Source organism: Solanum stenotomum, chromosome 4, assembly GCF_019186545.1.
Source record: "Solanum stenotomum isolate F172 chromosome 4, ASM1918654v1, whole genome shotgun sequence".
Classification (NCBI taxonomy): domain Eukaryota; kingdom Viridiplantae; phylum Streptophyta; class Magnoliopsida; order Solanales; family Solanaceae; genus Solanum; species Solanum stenotomum.
In genome coordinates this window covers 30,302,797-30,323,009 of record NC_064285.1, presented here as the reverse complement: position 1 = coordinate 30,323,009, position 20,213 = coordinate 30,302,797, and the positions used below count along the sequence as shown (strand labels likewise).

The window sequence follows — 20,213 nt, the reverse complement described above, 5'->3', positions numbered from 1 at the left end:
GAGTACAAAAGATAATAAATAGCTCTCTCCCCTACGCTTAAGATATTTTGAAAGAGTTCGGCCATACAAACAAAAAAACAAAGTCATTGCTGGTACACTAAGGGCCCATTTGGCCATGCGATATGGTATCATGATATGAAATCATGATATGGTATCATGATATGGGATCATGAGATGAAATTGAAGGTTTGTTTGGACATGCGATATGGAATTTTTGTGTTGTATATTTTCTCATAAACATAAAAATCCCATAAGTTGTAAAACTATTAAAATAGCCCCAATTGTTTATTCAATCTTATCAAATAAACAAAAATTATAAAATCGCATAATAAATTATTACAAAGTTATTTGTTCTTCAGTTAAATAATTGTTTCATCTAACTTTAATTTAATTAAAAAAAATTGAACATAAATTGTACTTGATATGTTCATATCTCTCAACTACTCTTACAAATAACCTATAAAGTAGAAAAAAAACATACATTAGTGAGTAAATATTAACTTAGAAGTTAAATGCACTAAGATAAAAATTAACAAACATCACTAACTTCTAACTATTTACAAGAAAAATCAATAGTTAAATATTATTGAATAACGAAATTTTAAAAAGTTACCACAAGTTTGAGTCAAAAACACTTCTAATAAAATTTAATCAAAAAAATTATAACTAGTCCACTTGACTAAATATTAATAACTAATTGATCAAATTTTCCTAAGTCCTCAATCAATTGGACTTGATATCCTTCAGTCATGTGAACGAACATTTTGCAAATACTAAGATTAAGAAAGTGCGACACCGCCAATGAAAATTGTCTTTTATCAATATTATGCTTAGTCATAAGATTAAGACGTTTTTTTTTATTATGAAAAATCAAAAAAGTATTACTCCCTTTGTTCTCATTTATATTCACCAAATAAATTTCCACTTTATCATTTATATTCACCAAATTTAAAGTGATAATAAATTTTATATTGGTGAGAATAATAAATTTTAAAAAGTAATGATGTGATTATAAATTTTATTTACATATGAAACAAATGGTTAGTAGATATAAATGTGGGGTTGTTTTAACAAAATATAAACTCATGGATCAATTATTGTATTAAAATATCTCAAATCATGATATGAAATCACATGGTGATTCCATATCATGGTTTTTGGAGAATATGGTATCACCTCTCATGATATGGAATCATGAGATGAAATCAGCGTAAAATCGCATGTCCAAACGCTAATTTCATCTCACGACACTATATCGTGATATGATTTCGCATGGCCAAACGCCTACTAACATAAAGTGCCAAAGAATTATTCAAAAGGTATTATACAATATATCCTTTTAACTTGATCTCGATTTACATTTATGTTCTCCAATTTTAATTGCACATAAATAGACACTTAAATTTGTATAAAATTAAACAAATAAGCATACATGTCTTACATGACATCTTACATGATAATTTGCATCCAGTATATTGCCCTGTGTGTATTATGTCACGTGGACTCATGTGTTTACTTGTTTAACGTTATACAAATTTACATGTCTACTTCTGTCCACACAAATTGAACGACATAATATAAAATAAGACCAAGTTAAAAGACATATTAAGCATTATGCATATTCAAAAGTATTCGAGGAAGGTAAAGTGCAAAGATAACTTTAGAATTTATAAATTTTAAAAAAGTTAATTTGATTTATTGAATTTCAAATATATTACTGTATTTATACAAACTAAATAATTTTTTGATACATACACATAATTAAAATTATTGAATTACGTAGAATCCGTAGGTTTTAGCTCAGCCCCTATCGATGATATGACTCATGGGCATTGAAATAATTGTAACAGCTGGCAATAATTGTTTGAATAGTTCAATTGTGATATGTGGTGGTCCAAAAAAACTAAAAATCCAAGAACAATTATGATAGGATAAGTACTGCAAGATTGGGTCAAAAGTCCATCCATTATTCCTTTCTATTTTTTTTTAAAAAATTATTTTTATAATAAACTGAGGGACGTCTCTCGATTTTTTGCGTGGGATAAGTTTTTTGAGATAGGTCCATAAATTTTGCAAACGATTTTTTTTGGGAGAAAATATAAATATTAGAAAGCGACCAACAACGTCAGTTTTTTTTTTAAAAAAATAAATTAAAAACCCAGTATTGTCCATCGGTTTATTTAACTGTTGCCTAGATACCTTAATTAGGAATATTATTGACTTGATAATTTTATACTACTTGGTAATTGAATGTTTTGTAAATGAATGAACTTTGGTAGACCTTTTAGATTGTTTGATGGATATTTAGTATGTATTTAGTCAGTTTGTTACTGATATTATAGCTCAGTTAAAGTTGATTTTTGCAACAATTAGTGTTGGTTTACAACTAAATATTGAATTGCAATTAATTACATTTGACTAGTGAGATGCAGAAATTGCACGTTTCTGCATATATTTTTTTGGGCGAAAAATTGATCGAACTAATAACACTGTCCGTCGATTTTCTACAAAATTAAAATTAAAAACAATGCAGAAACTTAAAAATTGACCTACCGTTGGTTATTACGGATATTTTAAAAACTTATTTAATTTAAAATGTTTTTTTTAAAAAAATAAAATACTTAAATATATAAATCGAGGCTGTCTGCCAATTTATTTAATTCATTCATCGGATTTAAAAGAAAAGATTGACTTAATGAAATTATAGAGATGTAAACATACAAAGAAATCAAGGGTAAATAACAAATTATATATACATAAAAAATATATCAGGTTGTGACACCCTATTCCCCCCCCCCCCCCCCTCCCCCAATTTCCTCTGTCTTGACCCGACCCGATCCCACTTCCCTGTCCCATCCAACAACCCTAACCGAGTCTGATCCATCTATACAAAGTTCAACTTTCCAAAATGACTAATTTGGTCTTGGAATGGCCGGAAACCAAAAATTGTATTTGTCTATTCTTGACGAACAATAATAGGGCTTATTTTCCCCTTTATTAACGAAAGAGTTAAAGGATAAAAAATACACCTAAACTATTCAATTTTTTGAGTTTCATATTTGAATTATTGAGAGTGTGAGTTTCCTTTTTGAACTATCACTCAATAGTTAGTGAAACACCTCTCGACTAATTTATGATGTTGTGTGTATTGCCCTCTCTCTCTTGTTTTGAAATTCTGTCATGTGACACTTCACATGGAAAAATAATTTCACTATGGCAAATCTAAATAAATTAATATAAGGTTAAATGTTGACACAAGAATTAAAATTGTTGTGGACTGGGAAAGAAGAGCAATTGACATACAATACACAGTATTATGGTTTCTTTCTTCACTTCCTCACCTCATAGTTAACTTACTATTCCACCGTTAAATGTCCTCAACTTAAGGTGTGTGTAAGTAGACACTTAAATTAGTATAAAGTTGAATTAGTAGACACACATGACATACATACATGACAAAATTTTATGAGATACATTCGTCCTACATGACGACTGATTTATATTATGCCACACACGTTTATGTATTATCCCATTATTTTATTGCGTCAATTACAACCAACAATTATTTAGCTCCGTGAGTAGAAGGTATGTGTGGAAAGTTGACTACTGACAATAATTGTTTGGAAAGTTCAATTGTGATATGTGTGGCGCTCAAAGAAACAACCATAAACGAGTCTGATCCATCTTTCATAATCACTAATATTACTTGTGCACACCTAAAATTAAAGATCGTAATGCTAACTGAGGCCAAGATAAATGACACACTTATCTATTATACTTTTACATTGAGAAAATAGTCAAATCACCCCTCAACCTATAATCAGATTATCAACTACACACCTATATTTTACGAGGATCTTATTACCCCCTGGACATTTTCAAAATGAAATATATCCCCTTAAAATCGAACACCCAGATGCACACTAAGTAGTGATCATGAGCCCTATCACGTAATATTACGTTTTTTTATATAAAAAAATATTTTTTTTTTCTCTATTATGCTTTTTCCTTACTTTTCATTTTCCATTCCTCTTTTTCTTTGTCTTCAACAATGCTTTTCAGATTTTCTTAAAAAATGTCTTTTTAGATAGGATACATTCCATGACTACTACATATGCTTAGACCTTTAGAGGAGATCTGATATCAACAAAATCTTGATGAACTTAAAACAATGCTTTGAAAAATTACTAGTAAGCAACACTAGTTAGCTGAAATGACGATACCAATGTTGGCTAGCGGAGAGACTAGTTTTGATTTCGATTTCACAATGTTAACCTAAGAAGTTTGATGGATTCTTGCAACCATTTCAATAAATGGGTTTTTTCCATTAATTAGTTTGTTACCCAATGATTTTGTAATTAAATTCTTCGAAGTTAATGGGTTTGTTACCAGAGGCGTATGCAAGAGGGGGTCACCGAGTTCACGTGAACCCATGCTCCCCTCCTGAAATCATATATAGTAGTTTTATATTTTTTAAAAATATTTAAATATAGATATGTGAACCCACACTTGCAGCATTATACCGGGCGATTATGTTGGGTGCACCTCTCTAAGTGATCGAGGTTAGAAATTTGAATCTTTTAGTTATCTTGTTTTATTTTCCTTTTTAAAATTGGGTAATGTCTCTCTAAGTGGTTTGGATAGGTAAAAATAACTTTGGACCTATAATTTTAAAATTTTAATTATTTTTAGTGATAAGAACCTAAATGTTAAATCGATCAAATTTATATCTTAGATTCACTTTTTTGTAATAGTGCACCCATCATCTCAAAATCCTAGATACGCCTCTGTTTGTTACCAATGAATTCTTCTCCATTTTTACACGAAAGTTCAATCCTTTTGACTTTCGATTAATTTTGAATTACCGTCAAATTTTTAAATCGGTGAAAAGTGAAGCTACTGTTGACACCCAATTTTGGCCTAATATTTTCAAAATTCGTAACTTTAAAGATTTTTTATAATTTTAAATAAGTTTATCGATAACTATCCTTATTTATCAAATTTAAGATTTTTTATCAATTAATTTTAAAATTGCATTGTTTACATGTCATTAGTTACGTTCATTATATTTTTTTTAATATATATTCATTTTATTTGTTACATTCGTTAATATTCATTTTGATATTTTGCACAACCTAGAAATTTATTCAAATACAGATAATATTTCATACACAGATATTTTGTTGATCGATAATTTTGATCCACGATTTTAAAATAATGATATTATAGTTTCCAACTCCCTATATAAAGAATAGTTTGTCTATTAGGTCAAGGGTGGTGAATTATTATTTTTGAGAAGGGGGTAAAAAAATTCCAAAGAGAAAAAACCCTAATTTTTTTCTCTCCCACTTTTCTTCCTTAGCCGCCACCTCCCAGAAACCCACCAGAATCAGACCAAAACTCCACTCCCTTTTACCCATTAACGAAGGGAAAAGGGTTAAAAATGCCCTTAACGTATCTCAAATGGTTCAAAAATACCCTTTTTCCACCTTTTGGTTTAAAAATGCCCTCAACGTTTTTTTAAGGTTCAAAATTGCCCTTTATTAACAGCCCACTAACATAATAAATGATGACTCATTTAATTAGCCAAGTGACTTTATCTTATTGGTCCACCTAATTTTTAAAATCCAGCCCAACGACCCGACCCATATGTGCTACAAAAACTTAAACCCACCCAAAAACCCATTTTCATATTAACCTATCTTATCTTTGAGCTCCATTTTAGGACGACTCTCAACCTCTTTTGTAGCATTCGACGATGGCGATTGAGGGTTGCAAATCACAACACCTCTAGTTATGTTCTTCAGATAATACTTTTTTGTTTCTTCAATCTTTTACACAGTTGATTCCATTACTCTGCAACTTAGGTAATGTTTTGCTTTTTTAGGAGTTTGATTAGGAGTTTGTAGAGGTGGGTTTACAGCAGAATCTTGATATTGATCAGTTTCAGATTTCTGTTGGAATCATGAGATGTTTTTGCTTGAGAATTGTTGAAATTCAGGTCAATTATTGACTTTTGATGAGCTTTTCTGCTTTGGGTCGGTTTGTTCCTAAGCTTTCAAGGCATTTTCTGAAGATATGTAGGGGGATTTTATTAAAGATGTCTGTAAATTGCAAATTGTTGGGCACGAATTAGAGCTTCTCTTCAAGTTTTAGGCTGAAGAAGGCCAGAGGTCTTTGCTAGGACCAAATTGTGGGTGGAGATGGGAAATGAAGCTTTTGTTTTTATGGCTCATTTTCTTTGGAATTGGATTTTTTGGTTGGTCATTAGCTTGAATGGTGGTGTTTATAGTTGGAAGCAGGAGGCTTCAGAACCAAATGAAGATAAATCTTATTTTCTTCTTGAACGATTCATTGTCAGCAAGGAACAAATTCAAGATTTAGCTAACCTTATTCTTTGTAGTTCTTCCTTCCTTTTCTTCTTGAAATTAACTGAAGGAGGTAGGAAGAAAGAAGAGAGTAAGAACAAATGGAAACAAAAGATCCAAAATTAATCGATCATATCGGGTCAGATTTGAAATGGGTTTCTAGATTAAGTGGGTCATATATTTTGAAATAGGTAAAGAAAATCCATGTCACAATTGCCATGTCATTGTTCTGTTAATAAAGGGCAATTTTGAACCTTAAAAAAACGTTGAGGGCATTTTTAAACCAATAGGTGGAAGGAGGGCATTTTTGAACCATTTGAGATACGTTAAGGGCATTTTGAACCCTTTTCCCATTAACGAACCACCATGGCTCCACAGTGAGCTGGTGAGCTCAAAGCTCGCACAACCAAACAAAACCCCTTTCTTCCCTCTCCGTTTCACTGCTCCTAACTCCGAGCTCACACCACCACTGACCGGAGAAGAACACCAAACAGCCAGCAAACTCCGACCAAACGAGCTCACCACAAAACCACCAGACCCCTTCTGAAACCTCACCTCTTTTCCGACCAACAACAAGTCAAGCAACCCCACGCAGACTCCAAACTCGCCTGAAACCAGCAACCAGCAACCATCACCCACTTTCCAGCCAGCAAACAATACCCAAAACCCCGAATCAGTCCCCTTCCCTTTTCCTTTACGATTTTTCTTTGTTTTGCAGGTGCTCTGGCAAGCCAAAGCAATGCCTCGCTGCTGGCCGTTCTCTCTATAGTGTGGCTCCATCTCCGGTGACGTAGTAACTGGCATCTCTAGATCCGGTTGGAAAATGTCTTTTCCGGTGACCTCTTTTGCTCCTTAGTTTAACTAATTTTCTAGCAATATGATGTGTTTTTTTTTCCTTTTCAATTTAATTGTTAGATACTCTCACTCTTGATTTTCTATGTTAATTTTGTTGTGTGTTGGGTTGGATATACAGTAATAGACTAATTTGTATCGGTGATACTTTATCATTAACATCATTTATGCCGTTTAATTGATTATTATTATTATTATATTGGTTTTAATTATTTGTTATGATTAATAGATTCAAATTTGTTAGGTTAGATATGTTTTGTTACTGTTTTAGTTTTGTTGTTGTTGATCAATGTTATTATTGATTATTATATTTATTTGCTAACTAAATACATCGTTTTCTTGAAGTTGTTGATTTATTATATTATTATTATTATCATGCCTTTGTTTTCTTTTTGTTTATTATTATTATTAGTATTATTATTAGATAATTGTTATCCCTTCATAAGATTATTAGTGTTATTATTGTTGTCAGTTGTGTTATTCTTGTTGAAATTCTTTTTTTATTCGTTCTCGCTATAGTTTATTATTTGTCTACTTCAATTCCTATTATTGTTCTAAGAAGTTCCAGCAGTTCCGTGTTATTGTTTAAATTATTATTGTTATTATATGGTTATGTCTAAGTTATTTTGATTTATTCTTTGTTTACTTCAATATTGATTTTGTGTTGAAAATATAAGCTAAAATTGGCCAATGAAAAAAAACCTCTCCGTCGAATTTGGAGGCCTCCACATTATAAAAGACGAAAATTTAGTTTAAGTTTATATTTTTTGTAAGCTAAAATTGGCCAATGAAAAAAACCTCTCCGTCGGTTTTGGAGGCCTCCACATTATAAATGACGGAAATTTAGTTTAAGTTTATATTTTTTGTAAGTTAAAATGGCCAATGAAAAAAACCTCTCCGTCGATTTTGGAGGCCTCCACATTATAAAAGACGGAAATTTAGTTTAAGTTTATATTTTTTGTAAGCTAAAATTGGCCAATGAAAAAAACCTCTCCGTCAGTTTTGGAGGCCTCCACATTATAAATGACGGAAATTTAGTTTAAGTTTATATATTTTGTAAGTTAAAATGACCAATGAAAAAATCTCTCCGTCGGTTTTGGAGGCCTCCACATTATAAAAGACGGAAATTTAGTTTAAGTTTATATTTTTTGTAAGTTAAAATGGCCGATAAAGAAATTACCGTTAATTTCCAAGGTCTTCCATGTTACTAAGACGGATTTTTTTTTTAAGTTGTTATTTATTTTATTTATTTTTATTTTTATTTATTTACTATTAACACTTTTACTAAGTATGTTTACAGGTACCCCGGAGATGCTTTCCGTTGAAGCTATTCGAACTAGGTTCGAATTATACTCTTATTCATTATTGTATATTATTGACGATAGGCAAATTTAGGCCGATTCTTATATTATTGTTTTATATTATTACTTGTGTATATTGCATGTTTATTATACTTGTACAATATTTTATCCTACTCCTCAATTTGAAAAAAAAATGAATTCAATTGGGATCCACATTTGTGGATTTCGAAGGATGCCTAACCCCTTCCCTTCGAAATAACTTGAACCCCTTACTTAGAATCTAATGGTTTCGTAGATCACTTAATGGTTTCCTAGTTTTCCTAAAATTAGGTGGCGACTCCTTTAAAATTCTTATTTTCTTAAAATTCTTTTAAAATTGAATCAATTGATTATTTTTAGAGTGTCCGCGATGTTTCGCCCTATTCGAATAGAGTATGGGTGTGAACAACTACGATGACAAGTATGTGATTTGAAGATGAGAGTTGGCTTAGTGATAAATGAATGATGCGGGCCTGATGGTGGAGGTGAACTGATATTGCCCTGTTAAAGAGGAAAAGAAAGAAGAGGAAGAAGGTAAAAATGGAAAAATAAATAAGAATAAAAGTAAACACAAGAATTAAAAAAAAATGAAATAAAAGAAATACTTATAAATTAAAATTTTAAATTGTTTTTGTTGCCACTCAGGGAGGTAATAGGTTTCTCGTGCAATGTAAGTGTGTAGTTGGTAATCTGGTAATAGATTAAGGGGGTATTTGGCTATTTTCTCCTTTTACATTTTCCATGACAGTTACCTTACCTATCAAATACTCTCTATGTCTCAATTTATGTGACACTTTTCATTTTTCGAGGGTCAAACAGTTTAAGTTTGACCGAGATTTTGCGCATGAAAATTTCAAATTTCTTGAAATGAAATTTATATATTTTTAAACTACGTAAAAGAATTATAAGTCACTATAATTAATAATTCAAAATGTTTAAAGGATCTATGAAAAACTTACGATCAAAGATAGATTCGTTTGAATCTTGAAATTCGAAAAGTCATATAAAATGAGATGGAGTGAGTAATATATGCATGGCGCATGCCATGATGTCTGATAGTTCTTTTCATTGAGTCTTTGATTACGTACATATAGTTCAGAAAGACCAATATTGTATAAGTCAAGATATTTCTACTTCACGAGACAGTGTTTTACCTAAATAACTTCCAGGAAATTGTTAATAATAGTGACAATCAGTTGCAAAAGTAGATATTTCGTTAAAGGTGTTTAAGATTAAATATATATGTTTAAAAAATAATTTTTAATCAATATACTTTGCATAATAATTTAGATACATAATATAATTTTTTGATGAAGGGTGGTGGAAGTGACCAAAGCGGACCAACCATATATGAATGACTATTGTAAGTCAAGATACTTAACACATTGATGAGAGTGCATTTTCCAGGAAACTGTACTTACTAATTGCTTTACCTAAACACAAAGTCTCGTCTTATATGTATTATTATATCAATATAAACAAAGACAATTACTTAGTGCAAGCTGGTACCAACAAAGGGGTGGCTTAATAAAATATAATTTGTTGAAAGACTTGGTTCAACAAACAAATACTTTAAATTTGTTCAAGCTTAACTTTTCGTTTGATTTTCCTCTTTCTCTGAATAACTTAACCTTAATTTTTTATTTAACGTTTGTGATTCACCCCCTGATTGGTCTTTATGTGTGAATTTATATATCAAATATCAGATGATTTAAAACTTCTTATTTTAAATGATATATATGGTTGTAATTCACTCTTCCATACGTAAGTACAATGACAAATGTTCACATGCATTATTGGATCTTAATCTTAACTTAACTTTCCTAGTAGTCAAGGGACCTAATTATATATGAATTAAAACTTAAAAGTCTACTACTCAGGACAAGAACAATATTTCAACATTGGCAATAGAAATGTCATTCCAATTTATGTGATGTACTTTTATTTTTAGTGTCTCGAAAAAAGAATGACAAAATATATCTTTCTATCTTGTCTTAAAGGCATTGTACACGCCCAATAATCGATTAGGATCCAACCCCGAGACCCAATCTAGGACTTGACCCCGACTCTTGACTCGAGACACGACATTTGAATTGGGACCCCCCAACACCTGACTCGAAAATTGACCTGGGACCCAACTTCCAAATTGAGACTCGGTTTCGACTCTGGATCCGGGACCCGACCCCAACACTCGCCCCAAGACACGATTTCTAATCTGGATCCGAACCCGACACGCGACACCTGACTCTGGACCCGATCCGACCTCGACTCTCAACCCAAGACCCGATTTGTAAATTAATTTATTTAAATAAATTTACTAGTACTGTTGACACCTAATTTTGGACTTCCACATTATAGATTAATCATCGAGCTCCTTCAATTTCAAACAATTTAAAATAATTAGTTTCATAAATTTTCAAAAAAATAAAATAAATTTGCAAGTTTTTAAATAGCCTATCACTTTTAGTATTTTTTTAATAATATATATGTTTTATATAATTATGTATGAAATAAGTATATCCTATAAATATTCGAAAATCATCCCAAAAGATTTTATGTTTTTAGTGTATTTTAAAATGATGGCTATAATTTTGAATTAATTAGCTTTTATGAAATTCGAAATATTTTTCAAGTTATTTGTATGTAAGTTTTGTCAATTTTATAAAAAAATAATAAATACGTTTTTATAGTTATGTATATAATTAGTATATCTTATTTGAAGATCGTCTCAAAAGGTTTTAGTGTTGCTTTAAATTTTGCCAATTAGTTTAATTAATTAATAGTTAACCTTTTAAAAATTGATTATTTTATTTGATTAAGATTAAGAAGCTCGTTAATTAATTAATATTAATTCGTTTTATTTAAATTTTAGCCGATTTCACTAATTAACTCAAATTGGCTAAGTCTTTAATTCAATGGCTATAATTGCAATCCAATGGACCAAATTCTAAATTCCAATCTAAGCTTTTTTTTTTGGGTAAATCACATAAATATGCTATATTTAAAAAATATTTACCATCTATGACAATATAATTTTTCTAACTAAATATAACAATTTTTTGGAATTAAGAAATGTATTGTCACTTGCCTCTTTCTCGGCCGTTTTTCCTCTTCCTCTTTTTTTTTTTTTTTGTTCTTCTTCTCCATCTTTCTTTCTCTATCATTATTGTCTTCCTCCTCTTCTTTCTTTTTTTTTTTTTTTTTTTTTTTAAAGATTCTTCTTCTTTCAAATTTTCATTTAAATAACAAATCAATTTTTCATATTTCATTATTTTTACCCAAAAAATACGACGAAAAAAGAAATGAAAAGATGAAAATTTGTACAAAATCATGTTTTCAAGCAGAAATTTCAAATCTCTAAAATTACAACAACAAGAGTTCACCATTGATGGTCATTATAAAGTTCAAATTTTGAATTCATTATTTGTATTTTATGAATTTGTGATTAGTTTGGATAGGTTGTTCCTACAAATTATTGAAAATGTCGTTTGGAATTTATATTTCAATTTTAAGAGGTTTTGGTTAAGTTTATAATTGTTTTTAGGAGAAATATTAGATTGAAACTCGAAAAAGGTGAAGTTTATGAAACTGTATCGCAATTGTATTAAAGTTGTATTAGATATGTTTCATAATTGTATTAAAATTGTATTAAAATCATGAACAATACATTTATACTACATATTACAAACTTCACTCTTTTTTAGTGATATCAACCAAAATAATTTAAGCAACACACTTTTAATACATTTATAATATAGAAACAATACATTTGTAATACATATTGCAAACGTCGCTCTTTTTCATAGTGATACAAATCAAAATAATTTATAAGATATATATATATAGTACATGTTTTATTCATGAGTAGTACATTTATAATACATAGTGCACACTTCACTCCTTTCTTAGTGATACCAACAAGAATAATTTAGGTAACACATTAATAATACCTTTATAAGACATCCACATTATATTTTAATACATATTGCAACCGTCACTACTCATTTTCTTTGTGATAAATAAAAAATATTTATAATACACATATAATATAAATTTTATTCACGAGCAATTCATTTATAATACATATTGCATACATCATTCATTTTCTTAGTGATACAAATCAAATAATTTCTAAGACACGTATAATATAAGGTTTATTCATGAACAATACATTTCTAATACATATTGCAAACTTTACTCTCTTCTTAGTGATACCAACCAAATGATTAATACATGCACACTACATTTTTAATACATATTGCAAACATCACTCATATTCTTAGTGATACAAACTAAAATAATTTATAAGATACATATAATACATGTTTTATTTATGAATAATACAAGCTTAATTCAGTCTATAGATTATTGTCTTGTCTTTCGTTAGTTACGTTTTTTTATTTATTCTTAATTTTCTCTTCTAATTCAACTTTAATATTGTGTAATACACTTTCAATGCAAATTTAATTCATTTTGTAGTTTATTATTTGTTGCTATTAGATTACTTGTTTAATTCATTATTGATATAAGTTTAATTCACTCTATAGGTCATTGTCTGGTGTTTCATTGGTTACATTTTTTATCCATGCTTAATTCTCTCTTCTAATTCAACTTTAATATTTGTGTAATACACTTTTAATACAAGTTAATTCATTTTACAGCTTATTGGTTGATTTGTTATGATTAAATTACTTGTTTAATTCATTATTGATACAAGTTTTATTCAGTTTACAAATCACAGAATGCTCTTTCGTTTGCTACATTTTGCATGCATGTTTAATTCACTTCTAATTCAACTTTAATATGTGTAATACATTTTTAATTCAAGTTTAATTCATTTGGCAGTTTATTATGTTTCTTCATTTGTTACGATTAGATTACTTGTCTGCTCTTTAGTTTGGATAGGTTGTTCCTACAAATAATTGAAAATATCATTTGGAGTTTATATCTCAATTTTAAGAGGGTTTGGTTAAGTTTAGAATTGATTTTAGGAGAAATATTAGATTGAAGCTCGAAAAGGATGAAGTTTACGGAACTATATTGTGTTTGTATCAAAGTTCTTTTAGATATGTTTCATAATTGTATTAAAATCATGAATAATAATCCTACATTTATAATACATATTGCAAACTTCACTCCCTTTTTAATGATATGAACTAAAGTAATTTAGGTAACACACTTATAATACATGCACAATACATTTTTAATACATATTGCAACATCACTCACGTTCTTAGTGATACAAATCAAAAATAATTTATAAGACACATTATAATACATGTTTTATTCATGATTAATATAAGTTTAAGTCAGTTTATAGATCGTTGTCTTGTCTTTCGTTAGTTACGTTTTTCATTCATTCTTAATTCTCTCTTCTAATTCAACTTTATTATTATGTAATACAATTTTAAAGCAAATTTAATTTATTTACTTGTTTAATATTAGTGTAATACACTTTTAAATACAATTTTAATTGATTTTGCAATTTATTGGTTGATTTTTTACGTTTAATTACTTGTGAAATTCATTGTTGATACAATTTCATTTAGTTTACAAATCATATAATGCTCTTTCGTTTGCTACATTTTGCATTCATATTAATTCTCTTCTAATTCAACTTTAATATGTGTGGAACACATTTTTAATTCAAGTTTAATTCATTTTGCAATTTATTATGTCTCTTCATTTGCTACGATTAGATTACTTATCTAATTAATTAATTATTGATACAAATTTATTTAGTCTACGAATCATTGACTACACTATGAAAGAAAATAGAGAGAGAGAGAAAGAAAAATAAAACAAGAGAAAGAGAGGGAGAAAGTGCAACAAAAAGGAAAAAAGAAAGAAAAAGCAATAGAAAGAAACCAAGAGAGAAAAAGCAGCAGCACAAAAGAAAACAAGGGAAAAAGAACAATATAAAGAAAAAAAGGGAGAAAGAGCGAGAAAAAGAGATACAAACTAAAAAGGCGAGAGAGAAAAAGGAGAAAGAGGCAAAAGAGAAAGACAAATCTAATAAAATATATATTATTGTTATATATTGCTATAAATGGTAATAATTAAAAAGTATACTTAAAATAAGTAATTATTTTTTAAAAAGGATCCACTCAAGTAATTAATCTTTTTTTTTCCCACATACAAGACCACAATTGGGCCGATTTTCAACCAAATTGGGCCCAAACATTGACCCATTCAGCAGCCCACTCTTATTCCCAATTCCCAACCCAACATACAATACAAACCCAACCCAAATCCCTTCAATTCAATAACCCATTCCCAGCAGCATAATACATACAACAATTCCCAATTAACCAAAAGCAATACAATACATACAACAACAGCAAACAGTAGCCGAATGCCCCACCCCTGCGTTTTCTCTTCTTCTCCGTGTGAACCAGACAGCAGCAAGACGTGTTTTCTTCTCCCTCACGCGTCAACAAGCAACAACTCCCACGACTTTCTCTGCCATAGCCGCCCACCTTGATCTTGTCATCCAGATTTTAGGGGATTTCGGTTGAAATCTTGTACAAGCAGCAGTTCCTTGGTCCTTGGGAAAATTTGAATCAAAGATTGGATGGTAATTTCCGTTTCTGCCCTTGCCCTCGTCCAATTTTCATCGACCTAAATCGCCCCAACTTCCCCTATAAATAATTCTTTACATACAAGTGACAGGAGGGGACAAAAAAAAAATTAATTTGGATTTGAGGTCATACACGATAAATAAGTTGGCAAAAGAGTTTTAGAGTTTAGTTCTTAGACAATAATCACTCATACACTTGAAAACTTTACATCTAGCTTTTTGAATCTAAGTTACGAGAGGATTGACACTTGGATTTTCTTAGCTTGCTGTTCCTATTCGAAGTTCGTGGTAAAAGAATCGCTGCCCCTCAAGCTTGTTGTCGTCCAGTTCTCTGCCCCATAAAAGGTAATACTCGTCTTTGATTCACGCCTCTTTTGTGCCTAATGTAAGGACGATTTGCTTTTGATAGTTGTGTAGTGTTAGATGTTGGTATCCTGGGAGTGTCATGACTTACTGTTGGTTGCAAAACTTTGACATAAGCTTGTTTGTTGATTCAACTATTCTTTTGGTTTGTTTTGCTCGAAGCTTTACTAATTCCGTATGGCATTGAGTCGGTTTCGTTCTATTTTCTTCTTGTTATTCTAACTAGTATAAATCATGTGAGTTGCTTTTAAGAGGAAATTCCATAATCCACCTGATGGTTGCTGCACCTCTAAATCTTTAATAATGTTGATTACGTATCTTTCGTTATCGGGTAATTCGAGTTAACTTGAATCAATAAATTGGTCATTTCCAAATCTCTGGAGCATTTTTTTTCTTTCTTGTGCTAAACTCGCCTTATTAAAATGATCTATTATTGCTAGTTAGTTTCTCAGTTGTATGTCTTTATCATCTTCATCCGTAAATCATGCTAAAATTGAATCTTGTCATCCGTAATCAAGTTGGTTTTGAATGTCTCTTTCTTCCGCTTCTCTCAATTGCTTGGGATTTATTATCTCATTCGTGTAACATGTCCTGTTTTAATCGAATTTATGTCTCCATTTAGTCTAAGTTTTAGTCGAAAAAATGCTTAAGTAAAATGTGATGGATCCTTTTTTTTTTTTTGTTTCTTATTAGTAATTTTCTTATCTTGTTGGCTTTGTTGTTCAAACTCATAAAGATTACGATGTCGGTAATTAGGAGGTCGTAGGATTCACTTCAACAATTATCAAAGTAGTTTATGTTTTGCTTCTGTTCTGTTTTGATAGCTGCTGGTTTATCTTCTCCTTTCCTTATAATTGATCTATTGTTTATTTGTTTAAAGCTCATTAAAGTTGTGACCATAAAGTGGAAAGTTGGCTAAATAAAAAATGATTTTACTAACATTCCACCTGATGCCTTCCAAGATTAGTGTTAAGTTTAGGATTATCTAAGTATTGTGGCCATATTAATTTTATTTGCCTCTAGTTCGTCGTAGAATCTATTTTGATTTAGTCAAAGTCGTGTTGTACCATGGTTAGAATGTTAACATTATATTGAGTTTTGACCATTCTGTGAATAACCTCTTTGCTAGCTTTAAATGATATGAAATTCTTATTTTAGTCGAATCAATTTGCTATCTGCATTCCTCTTCTGCTAATTCTTGTTCTTTTTTTTATATTTTTTATGTTTTTCTGGATTGAATCGTTGCGGTTGAGCTCACTGAACTCCCTCCCTCCCTTCCTTGCATATCGAGTTGGGCCACGGAGGCCCAATCTTACTTCTTGTCGAGTTGAACTCATCATTTCGAGAAATTGGAAGCTGAAACAGAGCTTGAAAAGTTCGAAAAGGGGTTGTATACAAGATGTATACAGCTATATGCATCGATATATAGGTCAAAAACGCAGGAATACAAGGCTAAGGTGAAATACAGGTGTTCGGAAGCAAGAGATACATGAAAGGGCTGATATACATGCCGATATACACTGATATACATCAGCTGTATACCAAAAACGGGAATTGAATTAAAGCTTAAAATATAGTGAAATTGGCCCAAAAAGGAGCCCAATTTCATTATCTCTCTTACTCTTCTAATGATTCGATTATGTGTGACTAATCTTATTTAACTCTAACTTTAAATAATTTAATTAGATTCCCCGAAAGATGAGTTATTTTTGTTATGTTGGTTTACTTATAATATTTTTTTTTGTGTTCATTTATTTTACTAATAAGATCTTATGTCATTAATTGAATTAAAATTCTTTGTTCTTAAAAAGAACGTTATTTAATGTTTTTTTACTTAACACACTTTTAGTTCGTTTAAAATTGTTTCAAGTAAAGGTCTCTCTCAAATAAACTTTTAAAAAGCCTTTTCAATTAATTAAAATAAAATACTTGCTTGGTCTTTTCTCAAAGAGGGTCAGTCAGTTAATTTAAAATGATGTTCATGCTTTAATTGGTTTAAATTGTTATTTTAAAACGAATTAAATAAATTCTAATTAGTCTAGTTTTATTAATATTCTAATCACTTACAATTTAATTCAAATGTTTCATCTTTGGGTTCATTTCTCTAAAAATAAATAAATAAATAAAATAAAAAATAAAAATATGTCATTTATTTAATTATTTTCTTAATCAAATATATTATAAGTAATTATTTTTTTATGTTGAATCATTTTTTTCCTAAAAATAGTCAAATATATTTTAGTCAAGTCGCAGGTCAACCGCATGTTAGCGGACACTTCGAATGCTTAAAACCTTCTCGAAGTGTAAATCGAACCCCGAACCCTCTTTGGTATTTTTCAAATGATTTTTTCTGTTTAAATCTTTGAAAATTATAAGTTTTCTTAATTTCTTTAAAAAATTAAGTGGTGATTCTTTTCTAAGTATTTTTCTCAAATTGTTTTATACTTAGAACATTTCAAAAAGTGATTTTTCTAGAGATAGTCAAATTATGACACAACAAGTACAAATATAAAACATGAAATCAGGAAAATGAAAAAAATAATTAAAATGATTTGAGGGATATTTGTGTCTTTATGTGACTTATCCCATGGTATTATATCCTATGTATTACTAATATCTCCAAATGAAAGGTATTAATAGTACATCCTATAATACCATGTAGGATGTATAACTAATCCATGAATTAGTTATACATAGGCTCAAATTCCTATCAAACATAGTACTAAATAATATCATATATAATGCATGAATTATTTCTTTTAATGCGGCCTATCAAACGACCCTTATTGTTTTGTTTATTTATTTTGGTGGGCTGTACACTCAGGCAACCCACATGATTTTGTATATATTTTCTTAGTTTAATAAAAATCTTGACCCATGTGGTCTTTCATTTAAAAAAATAAAAATACAGAGTATTATAGTTAGTTTCTTCACTTCCGCACCTCACAGTTAATTACTATTCCACCGTTACTTTTGGCATAATACGTGCCCTCCAATTTAGGGTGTACACATAAATACTTAAAATTTATATAAAATTGTATAAATATCATTTCTAGCTAAAAAAGAAAAAAAAAGTTTCAGAAAAAGGGTGTAGAAGATAAGATCATAAGAATGACAACCACTGATACTCCATAGCAATAATAAATATTTAATTCTGCCAAAAATACTGAAGATAAAATTCCCTACAAACAAAAAACAAAGTCATTGCTGGCACACTAAGATAAAATATTGTAAAGTATTCAAGCAAGGCAGACGGATAAATTACAGAGACAAATCTAGAATTTTACTATATAAGAAGAGTGAATAAGCACACTCTTCATTGGCCTATCACAAAGATGGCCCGCCTACTTTTATACACTCATCTTTCATTATATTTTAATTTTTTCCTTGTTAAATAGTACTAAAAAATAAATTTAAAATATTACAAATTCGATTAACTCTCGAAATTTTACGCGAATTGTATAATTAAGACGAAGGGAATAACATATATTATTTGAAAAATTACATTAAGAATACCATAAACCACAATAGTTAACAACTTACAATATTTGAAAAACATATTAACTCTCAAAATTTCACATGTGTCACATAAATTGGGACAAATGGAGTAACATATATTATTTGAAATTACATTAAGAATATTATTAATCACAACTTAAAGTATTTAAAAATAGATAATATATATTATTTGAAAATAATGTAAAAAATATTATAAATCATAATAATTAACAATTTAACGGATATTGTGCCCGTGCTAGCATTTAGAAGTGAGAATGTTTAGGAGCTTAGGGTCAGTCAGTCAATTGACCGATTTGCCCTTCTTCTTCAACCTCTATTTACTACAAAAATAGTACTAAAAATCAATTTAAAATATTAAAAATTTGGTTAATTCTTGAAATTTCACATGTATTGCATAATATAATAGAGTGAGTAACATATATTATTTGAAAATTATATAAATAGTACTAAAATATAGTTTAAAATAGTACTAAAAATTTGATCAACTCTCGAAATTTCATATGTACTGTGTAATTGAGATTGAGTGAGAAATATATGTTATTTGAAAAATAGAATAAATATGTGATATTATTAGAAAGAGCTTTAATATATATTTTAAAAATTATTTTGTCTTCCGTAAATGATTTTCTGCATATATGTGGAGTTTTAAAGTTTTTAACATTTTAATATTGAAATATGATTATTTGAAAATTTTAGCACTTTCTTTATTTAAAATTTTCCTTGTTTTTCTTTTAATTTGTTCTAGATTTAAAATTTACATAAAAAGTACATAAAAAATCACAATGTAATAATATAAGATATTAAAAAAAACATAATTAAAAATCATAATTTTTTTTTATTGACTCTTTAATTCCATATTGAAACAAAAGAAGTTTGTTTGAAAATAACATAAAAAGTACCGTAAATTAAAGTAAAATAACAACTAAAAATATTTAAGAATCATATAAGAAATTTAGTTGAGTTTCGTAAAAGTACCTACGTCACATAAAATGGAACAAAAAGAGTAATATATATTATTTGAAAATGATATAAGAAGTGCTATAAATCACAATAAATTAACAACTTCAAAATATATTTAACAAAATCACATACAAAAAATTATATAACTCTCCAAATTTCATCGGTGTCACATAAATTGAAACAAAGAACTACTCCCAATTTATGTTACTTACTTTCCTTTTTAGTCAGTCC

General features: G+C 29.3%; 1 long non-coding RNA gene across 2 annotated transcripts in view; it reads left to right on the top strand.

Annotated features, from left to right (window-relative positions):
- LOC125861690 (uncharacterized) overlaps positions 1 to 20,213 on the top strand; it is a 67,041-nt gene that overhangs the window by 3,792 nt on the left and 43,036 nt on the right. The gene's annotated exons all lie outside the window — the stretch shown is intronic.